This window comes from Lipotes vexillifer, unplaced genomic scaffold (assembly GCF_000442215.2).
Source record: "Lipotes vexillifer unplaced genomic scaffold, Lipotes_vexillifer_v1.1 scaffold705, whole genome shotgun sequence".
Lineage (NCBI taxonomy): Eukaryota > Metazoa > Chordata > Mammalia > Artiodactyla > Lipotidae > Lipotes > Lipotes vexillifer.
In genome coordinates this window covers 749,803-764,851 of record NW_006793209.1, presented here as the reverse complement: position 1 = coordinate 764,851, position 15,049 = coordinate 749,803, and positions in this window count along the sequence as shown.

The window sequence follows — 15,049 nt, the reverse complement described above, 5'->3', positions numbered from 1 at the left end:
TGCGGTGGCTTCTCTTGTTGCGGAGCACGGTCTCTAGGCGCGTGGGCTTCAGTAGTTGTGGCTCGCGGGCTCAGAAGTTGTGACGCGTGGGCTCAGTAGTTGTGGCTTGCAGGCTCTAGAGCGCAGGCTCAGCTGTGGCACATGGGCTTAGTTGCTACACGGCATGTGGGATATTCCCGTCCAGGGCTTGAACCCGTGTCCCCTGCATTGGCAGGCGGATTCTTAACCACTGCGCCACCAGGGAAGCCCCAAGGAGTCATTTTAAAAGGACGGTGTTAATGGAGGCCCCAATGTTCTAAGAAGGGCTCACAGAAGAGGGAGAAAATGCTTGGCCTGAATTTTAGTAGGTCAAAAAGTACTAAAAGTGCAGAGGTCTGAGTGGGAACAGGGCTGGCTGGAGGGGAAAAAGTTGTGCTAGGATTAAAAAGAGAACCTTTCTGAATATTCCAAGGAACCCAGATTTTATACTTACCCCACTGATTGGAGGAAAAAACAAGGATTAACAATCACACTTTCTTCCACTTCTACTGGCCTGATGAGACAGCTCTCCTCAGTGTTTCCCCCAAAGTAGAAGGATCTTCCAGGAGGTGGTCTGCACCGCAGCACTGCTAGGCGGGAGGTTAAAAGCTCTAACATAAGATGCATACTTAATGTGATTTTCTGCTTCATTCTCCTTTAAAGATAAACTGGGGAGCTAACGTGTCCATGTTTGTAGCTTCTTTTTCTGTTGTAATTGGATGATGTTGTTTGCATTTGAAATGGGAGCTAAGTGAAGTGAAACTAAAAACTTCTTAAATGGTGCTTTGATTCTTCAGGGGAGAGGGGCCATGGAAACTGATGAGTTATTTGGCCCTTCCTTGGAAAATGCCCGGACGTTGTCAAGACCTCCAAGTTTATTTACTTAAAAACAAGCTTCCCATTCCTCAAGAGCTTCAAAAATGATCCTGCATGTTATTGAAAAATAATAATTTAATGAACAGCCTGATTAGATGGGCACAATGAATTAGCTATCGGCCTAACAGCCATGTAAGCATTATGTTCTGTATCTGTTTACTCAGCACTAGGTGAAATGCAGAAGTCTATTGAAAATCAGATTTCCATGATGCTTTGTCAAAGCAAATTTAATCACAGCCAGAACTTGTGGAATCCATCATTTCCACTTCAGAAGGCATCACCCGGGACAGATCAGCGACAAGGAGTCTGGCTGCCATGGCTGTCCTCCACTCACAGGAAAATTAAATTTAACTATAGATCCTTGATAAATGAGGCTGCCAAAGCCATCAAACATGGTGACTAAGTGCTCAGTATTAAAGTAATCCCCAGAGGCCCCCAGCCTGGAAAGAAGCGCAGTCTCATTTGATATGGCCTTGAGGTCTTTGCACACATTCACACCCCTGCTATGGACAGATAAATATGGGCTTTACTGTACTGCCCCAGAGGTCCAGAGATAATTTTTCTAGAAATCTTTACTTGGTCTTTGCTTTTCTAGAAGTTTCTATTACAGTTCTCCCAGTCACTTACCCAATGTGTCTTTTCCTTATATACCTCTTTCCTTTCTCATTATTCTTTACCCCACCAGGCACTGATCATCTAGGCCCTAAAATGGCTATTGGACCTTGATTGCTTTTTTTTTTTTTTTTTTTGCGGTACGCGGGCCTCTCACTGTTGTGGCCTCTCCCGTTGCGGAGCACAGACTCGGGACCCGCAGACTCAGCGGCCATGGCTCACGGGCCCAGCCGCTCTGCGGCATGTGGGATCCTCCCGGACTGGGACACAAACCCACGTCCGCTGCATCGGCAGGCGGACTCTCAACCACTGCGCCACCAGGGAAGCCCTTGATTGCTTTTTAAAATGCTCCTTCTCTAGCATTTAACAGTATTTTCCCCCAGGCTGCAACCCATGGGAAATAAGATTAGAGACGTAATTTTGTGGAATGCCAAAACTGTGAGCTGTTTGAGGGCAGGAACTATATTTTATTGATTTTTTTTTTTAATCACCAGAACTTAGAAATTAGCATATGGCACATGGAGGTGGCTTGATGAATGTATATTTGAATGAATGAGTAAAGAGTAAATAAATGCTTATGAAACTCAGCAGAATGCTCTGATTAGGAGCCGTGTATTTCTGAACTTGATCCAGGTGTGTATGCTGATTGTATTACTCAATGTCTCAGGAATAATTGTGTATAGCTGCCTCTTTGAAATTCAGTTTAATTAACTGACTAGCTAATCAAACTGACCTTTATGTGCCTCTGTTTTCTCATGTTTTAAATGAAGTGGTCCATGGAGCTGTCTGCTTTGCCCGGGCAGGTGGGTTTTACTAGAATCCTCTCGAGTCTGTCTCCTGAAACCTTTTTCGAACAGCACTGTAGAACATCATATATATTTCCTACAACCCTTGTGAAACTGACACCTCCTTGTGACTGTGAATATCAGAAGTGACGTGTAATTGCAGTGATCCATCCTGTTAAGTAGCTGGCAATATATCCCGCGGCACGTGGGATCCTCCCGGACCGGGGCACAAACCCGCATCCCCTGCATCGGCAGGCGGACTCTCAACCACTGTGCCACCAGGGAAGCCCTAAATGAAGTATTTAACCATATCTATCCCATGTGGTTGTTATGAGATTCAAATGCGATCATTTATTACCATTGGGTAGCACAGGGCCTGCAAAGACTCAATATACGTTGACTCAATATACGTTAGTTGCCATCATGGTCAAAGTGAGCCTCATCACAGTTATCATTATTTACATGCTCTTTGCTCAGTTCAGTCTTGGTGTTGTAGAGGAGGTAAGAGACTTGTAAAATCTGCTCTTTTCCTGGAAGAGATTTCTAAGTGCCTCTGGGAAGACAAAAAAAGAAAAGACATACACAGGAACAACATACCAGGGAAATGCGGAACAGACCATAAACGCACAGAATTTCAACATAGTGCCTGCTCAGCTGTGTATGGAGAAATCTGCCTTAGCAGGAAAGGATCCAGGTCTTAGAGGGCAAGTCACTGCAGCAGAGAGTCCTGAATGACATGGGGAACGGAGATGTACCTGGGAGTGGGTGGGCCCCGGGGGATATTAAGGAGACCAGCCTAACTTGAGTAGAAGGTTTGATTGGGGGTTAGTAGAAAATTAAATTGTATAGATATGGGTGGAGCTCAATTTTGGAGAGCTTTGAAAGAGAGGTAGGGTTTAAACTTGTGGCCTGATATGTATGCACGGAGATCTGTTTTAGGTCCTTTACCAGGAAGTCACATAGAGAAATGAGGTTCTTGAAAGAGTAGTGAATGTGGATTGGGGGCAAGAGGCAGGGTTTGCAGCAGAAACCAGGGATGAGATAAGGGAAGATGAGTGAGGAACAAACGTGAGCATCTCTCTGTGTTTCTCTGAGGAAGAAGAAATGGGTCTGGATGACTGTTCAGTTTCCATTTGCCCAGCAGTGAGAACCCATTGCTGGCAGGGAGAAAACTCCCTTTCATAAAGCTGATAAGCCAGAAAGGCAGATGAGTTCCCCTCACTCCAAACTGATTGACTTGCTGGAATGATTTGAAGTGTTAGTAATTGAGAATAACTCTACAGCCTGAGAGCACTCTGCATGTGGAGGTATATTTATAACTCTTTTTAACCTCATCAAATGCCAGTTTAAAAACTTAGAGTCAATAATCAAGCACATCTTAACTCCCCTGAAAAAATTATGGTGCACTTAAGTATACCCCTCCACTTAAATTTTCAACATGAAGCATTCAAAAATCATTTGGACTAAGTAAATGTACGGTCTACCTTCTTAGCAGATTTACATAGAAATTTTTCAAAGTTGTTATGAAATTGTTAAGGCATTTTTTCTGGTATCTCTTGGAAACACTTAGAAGCTTTGGCAGAAATTGTTGTCTTTGGTCTAATCACACATTTCCAAAGGCAGTTTACAAACATGTTATTTTGCTATTTACTAATTATATTTATTTGATACACCAATCACTTAATAGCCTCTGGCTGCATTTACAAAAGAGTATTGAAAAAGCTCCCGCTGTTACACTTATAATTTATTAGAGACACAACATAAAAACACGATGCTCCCTCTCCACATGCGTGACACACACAGGGATGCTTAGAGAAAAACTGTACAGATCCTGAATGATCAAATATAAAGGGCATTCTTAGCTGAGGGCCTTAGTTCCTTTGCTAGACAGCTGGAAACTGTGGCTCTTCTCTGTCTGTGCCTGGGGGGGGGGGGGGGGGAGAAAAACAAGGGCTATCTCTTGTTAGTCTTCTAAACAATGACTGCTAACCAATACTGAGTAAACATCATGGCAGGGGGGGGGGGGGGGGAGAGGCAAAAAGGTGCCTGCAATGCTGTCTTTGGTTGGCTGAGCAAAGTAGAAAACTATGGTCTCCAAGGGACAAGTTGGTACTTGCCATCCTCCTTTTCGGAAAATCTGAAGCAGCCAGGTAAAATGTGGTCCTAGGGGCTCTCAAAGAGTCTGTGATGAGCAATACTTTCTCCATGAATGATTATGTAAAAAATGTCCATCCCATGTGGATGCTACCTAAGTCGTGTGGTTTTAGAAGGATGCTAATGGCCTACTTCTGGGGAGAGACTCTTCCATTTACCTATACTTGATGGTCCTCCCTTTTAGCCTCTTCTCACTTGAAAAATTATTCTTTAAACATCTGTAGGCCCTTTGCTCTGTGTATGATGTGAGGAGCCGTTGAGAAGCTTATACCCTGGAAGTTAGACTAAAGCACTTCTGTCTTGCCTCCGAGACCTGAGTAACGCTCTCTATTACTAACCATGATGCAAAGAGCTTCCCATCCCCTGTTCCATGTTCATCCTGTATTGAGCATTTATTTCTCTGTGCTGGTCCCTCATTCAAACCATTCATTCCATTACTTATACATGTGTGTTTCCTTCCCTATAGATCATAAAATCATAAGCTTTTCTTAGGACAGGGAGCATGTTTTATACACCTTATATCACTGACGTATCTAATGACCGATAGGATGCTATTCAAATCGCTAAGCATTCATTATAATACAACAGAGAAGAATCATCTTAGCCTGGATCAGTTAATTTCATTAATGTGTCTCAAGGCAGGGCACTAATAAATAAACCAATGCTAGGACTGATACAGTTTAAAAAATTTATTTCATTGAAGTATATTTGATTTATAATGTTGTGTTAGTTTCTGCTATACAGCAAAATGATTCAGCTTTACATATATATATACATATATATACAGACATATGTATACATACATATTCTTTTTTATATTCTTTTCCATTGTGGTTTATCACAGGATACTGAATATAGTTCCCTGTGCTCTGCAGTAGGACCTTGTTGTTTATCCATCCTATATATACTAGTTTGCATCTGCTAACCCCAAACTCCCAATCCATCCCTTCCCCACCCCGCCTCCCCCCTTGGCAACCATGGGTCTGTTCTCTATGTCTGTGAGTCTGTTTCTGCTTCGTGGATAAGTTCATTTATGTCATATTTTAGATTCCACATATAAGTGATATCATACGGTATTTGTCTTTCTCTTTCTGACTGACTTAGTATGATAATCTCTAGGTAGGACTGATACATTTCTGATAGTAGGTTGGATGTCACATATATTTTATAAATGAGCAAGAGAGAGAGAGAGGTTTGCTTCCATTTGTAGAGGTTTATTTTAAGATCCAGGTATGGCATGGTGGGAAATGTGTGTGGGTAGTGATGCTTTCAAATGGGAAAGAGGGTACCAGAAAAAGTGGAGGGAGTGAGATAAAGAGACTCTTCCCCTCAACCTCACAATTCTGCTGAAGGCTTGGCATGCCTTAAAGGTTATGCTCCAAGTATAACAGATGCAGATGAAACAGTTGCTAATGCAAGTGTGATGCTCACACTGCGGACTTCAAAATAGGAAGAACCAAACGCTGATCATAGCTTGAGGTGCCTTGTCTTTATCTAATGACTGGTAGGATGCTGTTGTGTTATCAAAACAACATTTTGAGCTAATTTTACTACACACTCCAAATAAGTGATGTGATTTATGTAGAAAGAGATGCTGTTTTGTTATTCTAGCAGAATATGTGAATAATTTATGAGGTAATTCTAATCACACTCCGAAGGAAAAAAAAAAAAGACAGTGGTCATGCCTCTCTCCATGCCTTATATATTAATTATAGAGATCATTTGCATTATAAATTTAGTAACAATTTGAGAGGAAAATAGTTTTGTTTTAAAATATTATGAGATGTCCTAGTGAAATATTTGAGTACGTGGAAATTGATTTTAGTGATGTTTAGACCATACAAAAGCTAAAGACTTAAATTACCAAAAATCTTATCTCTAAATTTTTACCAGCTCCACATTTTCAGAAGATTTTTTTTAACCAGTTCACCGTTTCTTGGTGAAGGTAGGTTACAGAGGACTTGGGACAGAGGAGATCCTGCATCTCCAGCTGGTCTGTGAGTCCTGTTTGGGCAGGTCTCTTGTTCTGTGTTTTTTGCATATTCTTAACATTTTGCCTTCCCCAGTGTCTCTGTAGGTTGTGATATCATCAAGGCATGAGAGTGGCTTATTCCTCCGAGGTTTCTCAGAAGGTCTTTCTCAACAAAGAATGATGCCCAGGCCATCTGGAGAAAAGAGTGGTTGACACAACATAGGTTCTTTATACTTTGGGCAGACTCGTTGGGAAATAGGGAAATTATACACTTAAAAATGTCCCTATCAGTTTATGTCCTGTTCTAGCATTCATTGTATTGTTTTACTAGTTTTCTCTATAAACTTTAATCTGAGCCCAAATCTGTATCTATCACATGACTACAAAGACTATAAAATCCAAACCAACGAAGGTATTTGCCCAGCTTGGTTTGGGTGCTCATTTTAAAGTCTGTTTATCTCCAGGTGGCTCTTCATTGTTTTCCTGCCATTTTAATGTATTCCTGGAATTGAAAAGGGAAAACCCTACGATGGATAATCAACTGATTAATAAGAGATGTTGAGTTCTCTCATGTAACTGCTCCTGGGTTCAGAAAGCCACAGTGGCTCCCTGTTGCATCTTGACGTGTCTGCTTGTTCTGCCGGTTCCCTGGTTGAGTATCCTTAACTAGTGCTGTGAGTTTGCATTACCTACCTCCTACTCCTACCCTCTCCCTTGTGGCCTACACCATAAATGTTCTTGCTATTTTCCTGTAGCCCAGGGACTGGACCTTCTCCATATGAGAATCTGCTTTATTCCTTCACTCCCTGGGTCTCTCTGATGGATAACAAGAGCAGAGTGTTGAGTATAGGTCACTGATGGGCCATACAATAGTAGTTGCTGTTGGCTAAAACCCAGTGGTTGTGGAGAATTCCTTTATGGGGATATAACATTGAAAACTAACTTTGGGCTGTGGCCAGGCAGAGTTCTGAAATCTTCTGGCAGGTTGAGTCTTGCTGTGTGGTGAGCACTGCTCTAGACCTTAATACACGATGGACTCTTTGGTGAGTTCAACTTTATTGCATTTCTTCCCAGGTACTTTCCAATGTATGATTTGTAGTTATTCTTCTAAGCCACTTTCCAAAACGAATTCTAACTTTCTCTGAATGCCCATCCTAAGGTCGTCACAGTACTTGGGTATAAAACTTATTCAAGTTTTCCCAACTATTTATCATGTGCTGTCAGTTCATACATTTCTCTCTTTTTCTTTTTTAACTTGTCCCTTCACTTAAATGTTTGATTCATTTTAGCTGCTAAATTATAAGCACGTAAAGGTCAAGAAGTATTTAGGGACATTATCTGATCCCTACTATCTAACCCAGCATCCCCAGTTCCTCCTCAGCCAAAGGGACCTCGTCAACGGTGTTTAAATTTGGTTATTGGATCCCTCTCTGAGGATAGCCTCTTAAATTGACATTTTAAGTTATGCCATCAGTTACTGAGATGCTCTTGTAACGTAATGCCGTTCCCTCACTTCCCTCTGCAAACCATTTTTGTTCTAAAATAGATCTCATGAAGGAATCACTTCTCTTTGCTTAGCTTGGGACATCTAAATTAGCCCTAGGCATTCCTATTTATTTCTGGTTCTGAGGACCTTAAGGAATTAGATTTGACATGGAGCCCTCCACAGGGAGCTGTAGGCTGGCAAGCACCAGGATGGATAATGCACTTAAGGAGTATAGAGTAAGAGTGACCCCAGGAACAGATTAATCCATGTCTATGCATAGATATGTGTCAGATACATCTTCCTGAGAGTGCTGATGTACAAAACCAGAAAATCTTAGAGCTGAAGAGGGTATCAGAGGCTATTTAGTCCAAGCCTGATATTTTACCCATGAGAAGACTGAGGTCTAGAAATCAGAAGTGACTTCTCTTAGCCACAGAGACAATGTGTGGAAAATCCGGCATTAGAACCCAGGACTCCTGGTTCCTGAGAAAGTACCCTGGTTTGAGTGCCTAAGAGTTTCAGTTCTTCCTACCGATTTTAGGGCTTCACACGTAAGGAGACCTGAGAGTTAAATTGCAAAATTGAAATGACTATAATAAATTAGCAATGGATAGTGCCTGGGAGCTATGATTACAGGGGCTGTGAAAATGCAAAATGTAATGGGAATGATAACTTTACTGAAAAAACTCTGGAAATGGGATGATATGATGTCTGCCCAGGGCCAGATGGGAGGTGCCTCTTCAAATCAACTGATGCTGTGTGACCTCATGGAACCTCTAGGAATGTTTGTCCATTAGTCATGGCTTGCGACTGTGATGCCCAAAATAGTCACCCAGGGGCCCGGCATATAAGGTATCATCATCAGTGCTAAATTATTCATGAAGCGATTTTCTTGGTAGACTGTAACTCATTGTATTATTTGATTTAGAGGCATTTCCACAATTTACAAAGTGTTCTTCTTATGTCAGTTGAAATCCAGTATAACACTATAGGAATAAAATTTGACATGGTGTGTACTTCCTGATAGTTTTTTTTTTTTTGGTTTTTACTTTTTTCCTCAGTCTTATTGGATCAAAATATTTTTTACCTCCTGTGGATTCGTTATGCATATTTATAGATCTAAAACCTTTTTGATTCAAGGATCCCCAGGGCCACAAAACCTCTGGAACAAATACTTAACAAATTACGTTGAACAATTGCATAAGAAAAAGATGGTTCCTGACTCATTAAGAGCAAGACATGACAAAGTTACTTTCTCCCATTTGTGGTTAGGATTACTGGACTGGCAGAAGGAGAAAAGAATCATAAAGCATTGATACAGTATATCTTTATTTTATTACAATATCCAGCTGCTTTTCTACTGATATGGATGTGCTCGTGGTGAGTAGGGAGAAATTGGATGTCATGATAACAGAGTCAGATGGACTCTTATTGAACACCTATATGCAAAGTATTAGATTCATGTCATCTGCAAGGTAATCTGGAGTCCCATTTGGTGTTTTTATTCATGATTATGCAAATACATAATTAAACAAAGTAACTGCTTCCCACTCTTTCAAGAGTCAACTTTTTCGGGCATATTTGGGAAAGGGGAGCTTGGTGTCATCTTGCTAATGCAATCAGGGGCATTCACTTCATTCCTGGTCCCTTTCTCACCTCCTGACCACGGTCCCCTATATTTGCTCTATCTTCCTTCCTATGAACTTAGCAGAGTGGTAAACATGGAGGTGACTACATTGACCTCTACCTCTCTATCCCTTTACTGCTCACATGACCTCTTCAGGTGTGCACAGTTTCTTGACCAGGACGTTCTCCTATAATCATTGTATAAAAGGAACCAATTTCAGGATCTATTCTTTTTCTAAGTAACATTTTAGGCAAGTGTGGGTAAATTGTGCTTCAGTTACACATGGAAAACACACTTCTGAGTTTTGTGTAAGACACAAAGTATGAAGGATGGCAAATACATTTTAAAACATGTCTTCATAGAAGTTATTTAGAAAAAAAATGTTGAACAGGCCAAGGCCAAGAATAGATGACAGAATCAAAACGTTTTCTTAACAGAATGGAATGATGTATTTCAACCACGGTTATGAAATATGACAGGAATAAATATAAAGTACTGAATTCAAAACCTTATCTGTATTAGTTCAGGGTTGGGGGGACCCAGCACGACTTGACAACAGTTAATGTTAAAAGAGACCCTGAGAGCTTCAGCACACCGTGAACTTACCCCATGTCCACAGCATGGCATAGCAACAAAAGGGCAGAACAGGGGAGGATATATTCTCATAGACATCTGCCCTGGTAAACTCAAATCTGGGATATTGTATCTAATTTGGAGACTAACTCACTGACAGGGATAACTACAAACCACAGAGCATTCAAAATAGGTTGAATCCCATGGAAGGACATCTGAAGCTGTATAATACAGGGAACTGTTTCTGGAACTGAGGAATTGAGCGCAGAAAGAAAAGGCTTATAATAAACATGGTAAGTTTCTTTAAATATTTATATGGCTAGCATGTGGCAGAACGGGTAGATAGAAACTGTGTTATACCAGAGCACTGATGGTGGGTAGATGGAATTCTTCACTGCAACAGTCTAACCATGTAATAAGCTTCCGAATGAAGTGGTGAGTGCTTTGTCCCTGAAAATGATCAAGCAGGGGCTTGAGCAGATGTAAATCACTGTTAGGTACCTTTATTTTGTTTTAGTTATGATCTTCAAGACTATCTTCTGTTCGTCTTCATTCTTGACCCAGAAAATGAAAAAATCCAAAATATGAATGTTTTCCAGCTTTGAGTCCCTCATCTTTCTGCTTTCTTGTGCATGCATGACGTTTGCATCAAATTCTGCGATGCCATCTTCGCTAGTGGATGTCTGATGCAATGCGATAAGTGGGTCCCCAATGACCTGGAAGGCACAGCAGTCTACCAGGGAGTGACTTCGGCTAATTATACTATTTAAAAATGAACCTTGTTAGAAATTCACATATGTATTGCTTTGCAGTGAAGCTTGTACTAAGAGGAATATCTGGGAATTGTAACAGTGAAGAAACTTCTTTCAAAATTGGTATTCTAGAGAGAATCATACGAATCTTTGATAATTACAAAATGGAAAATGCACTCCTTGTCTGGCGAATATGTAACAGAAATGTTTGAGAACATCTCTGGATACCGCTTTCAAAGTCTCTCTGGCATTATTTGTGCAGCCTGTGTAGAAAGTTGTGGTGGGTTCTATGCAGGAACTAAAATTTGTCTTACTTTTGAATCAATTCCTGCTCAAATTTCTGCTCTGTGTTTGGATTATGAATTTGATAACTCGGCCCATTGTGTTCATGTTCTCCCATGTAAGAATGAAGCATTTATTTCAATTTACCTCATCCAGCCACTGCGAGGTGACTTCTCAGCTGAACATAGTCAAGAGAAATAAAATGACATTCTACAAATGATGCTGGCATATTTACTGTCCTGTGCTCCCTTTATAGCCCAAACTACTCTTTTGAAAAGTTTAGGAGATATTTTAGAGCTTATTTAAAATGATGTTCAAACCCACATCAGTAATCACAGGAAGGAGGAGTGATGCAACTCAGTACTGTACTCCTGATGGAGATCAGACCAGTATTATCAAGAGTGGGAGTACAGTTGTGCTTCTCTTACAGATGTCACAATAGAGGATCAAATCTTCATAAAGACATAATGTTTCCTATTCATCTTTCGGGTGATTCTTTGGAGTGCTCATTAGTTTCAAAATCATGTTATGACCTGTGTTCTTATTGCTGTTATAAAGATATGTGAGTTCACTAGTTTTCATCTGTATCATAAGACATTTAAAAATAGAAGTTCCAAGTAGAAAAATCCAGTACCTACTTGGATCACCTGATACAGTTTAAATATCAAGAACAGGTAGAACATTGGCTGGAATACAGGAAGTAGAAAACGCTGCCCACAAATATCTGCTGACCCCTATACTCTGTGAAGACAGGGCACGTCTGTCTTATTTGTTCTTGTATCTCCAGGGCCTTCTGCAGCGCCTGGCACATAGTAGGTGCTCATGAAATATTTGTTGAACTTGCTATAATAATTAGAAATGGAACAACCTTTGAGTTTACTCTTCAAGTTATTTCACTTGGGGGGATTTAAATTCCATATTGTAGATTTGCCTAATACTCTCAAAATTCTTTAATGTAGTAAATCTCAATCTGGACTTTACATTAGCCTCACCTGGGAACTTTTAAAAATCTCAATGCCCCAGGCTGCTCACCAAGCCAATTAAAGGAGACCCTCTGGGAGTGGAACCCAGGTATCTTTAGAGCTGTCCAGGAAATTCTAGTGTGCAGCCAAGTTTGAAAAATTATTATAGGATATGGTGTGCAGGCAGGTGTGTGTGTGTACATGTGTGCAGGTGTGTTAGAGAGTTTAAGCCCCATATTGTGAATTTTGCCTGATAGCATTTGTCTCCTGTGGTAAGGGCAGGGATTGGGGTCTAGAGGGGAGGAGCTTGCACCAGCTACAGAAAATGCATAAATATGTATGGAGAAAGAGTCGGTGCCATAAATCATTTCACTATTAATTATGCCATGGCCTGTTTTTATGTTCACTCTTCTTTATAAATGAGATGAAATAGCTTTACAATGTGCCTAACATCGCTTTAAAATGCCACATAAATTAACTCCTGTTTTTATGGCGTTGAAAAATTTTAACACAAAAATAATTTGCCTTTAATGTAAGAGCACAAGACAGGATGGACGACAGATTTCATTCTTATGGTGCCCCAGGTGAATCTCACATTTGCATATTAAGGATTCAATTTAAAATACACTCTCAAGTCACAATGGGCATTTACCCTAGAATACATATTTCAGCATTGGCCTGAGACCAAGTAAGGAAAATTCCTAGAGGGCCAGCAAATTCCTTTACAGGTAATAGTAGGAGGGGAATATGATCTGGGTAGCCCAAGGCTGATGCCAGAGAGAAAATGTTAAGTTAACAGAAGTGAAAAGTTACAGTGGTCTGGGCTCTTAAAGTCTGTGGCATTGTTGTCCCTGGCAACAGTTGGGCTATTTTATGGGAATAAATAGATGAAAGCTTGATGTTACTAACAAGCTCTGTGGGAGCAGAGTGGAGATGGGGAGATACTGGGGAGAGCTCCTCTCAGTAGGAGTACAGTAAATATCCTCTAGAAGAAATTAACCCTGGAGGGAACAGCTGGGGGTTCAGGGCATGGGTGAAGGTTCAGGCAAGGTCCCATATGGCTCAGGCAGCTATTAACATCAGGATATCAACTTGGTGCCAAAGTCAGCTCATAGTAAATCCACTAGCAATTCTAAGGTCTCTTTCCTCCTTTTGGGGTTTGCCCAGCCCCTCTATCTAGTATTTTTTATTCCTTAAAAGCCACTGGAAACAGAGCCTACCATCAGTAGATATCTTTCATTAGAGACAAACTAAAGGTACTATATGAATGAGACATTTATTACTTTCTTAATATTGCTTTTGAAACTTAAATATAATAGAATAGTTTTCCTTAAGATTAACCTTAGTGGTTCCCTTGTTGTCAAAAAAGTGAAAGGCCGAGAGAGAGAGAGAGAGAGAGAGAGAGAGAGAGAGTTAGGTATTCTTTTTTTTTTTCTTTTTTTTTTGGCGGTACACGGGCCTCTCACTGTTGTGGCCTCTCCCATTGCAGAGCACAGGCTCCGGACGCACAGGCTCAGCGGCCATGGCTCACGGGCCCAGCCGCCCCGCGGCATGGGGTGCCACACGAACCCGCGTCCCCTGCATCGGCAGGCGGACTCTCAACCACTGCGCCACCAGGGAAGCCCTCAACTTAGGCATTTTAATCAACTCTACCCTTTATACAGTCTCACTGCGTTATCTGCTGCCATGATTGTTTCTGCCTTGTCTTCATTTGTAGTCTGGGTTTTTTGGGATTTGGCCAGTGTTTCCTATGAGTAGTTGTGTTGATCTGCTGCAATGGGGAAGGTTCCAGTTTTAGGTCTTAGTGTTGCTTGGTCTGTAGTTTGCTTTTGGTTTAAAAGACCATGGGGTGTTTTAAGGCCTGTGAATCCTTTTTTTTTAATCCTAGAGATTTGTTTGAAAGTTGAAGCACCCAAGGAAGTCATGGCAATTCTCTTCCACTGTGAAGCTTTATTTAGGGGAAATGGCAAAAAAGTACAAAAATCACAAAATTGTAGTGTTTAGAGAAGGACAATACCCAGTCTTCTTACATTTTGTTCAGTGATTTTGTTTTCATTGCACTGTGACTCCCCCTTCCCTCCCTGGCCAGCCCAGTTTTTAACTGAAAATATTTTCCAGTTCTTTTGATTGAAAACTAGGTTTCTGTAGAGAAGCTTACTCTTCCTCAGCATGTGACTAGACCCAGGACCTCCAGACGCTTCCTCTTCCAGGAGGTTCTGCCTTGTATCCAGACACATCTTCCTGAAACGTTGTGCTAATTACATCCCCACCCCCTCAAAGACATCCAGTGACGTGGACACCTGCAGGAATCAAGCTTATGGTTCCAATTTAACTGTTCCATCTTCTCCACAATGCCGCTGTAAGAACTCTGCTTATATAAACTGTCCTATCCACTGTCACCCCAAAATGTCTTATACTAACTTAACTTTTCATGTTTTCTCATGCTGTTCCTCCTTCATTATTACTTTCTATATTAGTCAGAGTTCTCCAGAGAAACAGAACCAGGAGGAGATACATTTATCTCTCTCCCCACCTCCCCATCTCCCTCTATATATATCTAGATTTATTGTAAGGAATTGGTTCACATGATTATGGATGCTGGCATGTCCAAAATCCGCAGAGCTGGTATCCCAGCTCAAGTCCAAAGGCTGGAAGCTGCTGTAGATTCAGGAAGAGCATATTTTTCAGTCTGAAGGCTGTCAGGCTGGAGAATTCTCTCTTAATTGGGGGATGGTCAATATTGTGTTCTATTCAAGCCTTCAACTGATTGGATGAGGCCCACCCACACAAGAGAGGGCAATCTGCTTTACTCAGTCTACTGATTTAAATGCTCATCTCGTCCAAAATACCTTTACAGAAACACCCAGAATAATGTTTGAGCAGGTAAATATCTGAGCACCCTATGGCCCAGTGAAGCTGACACGTAAAATTAACCGTCACACTTTCCCTA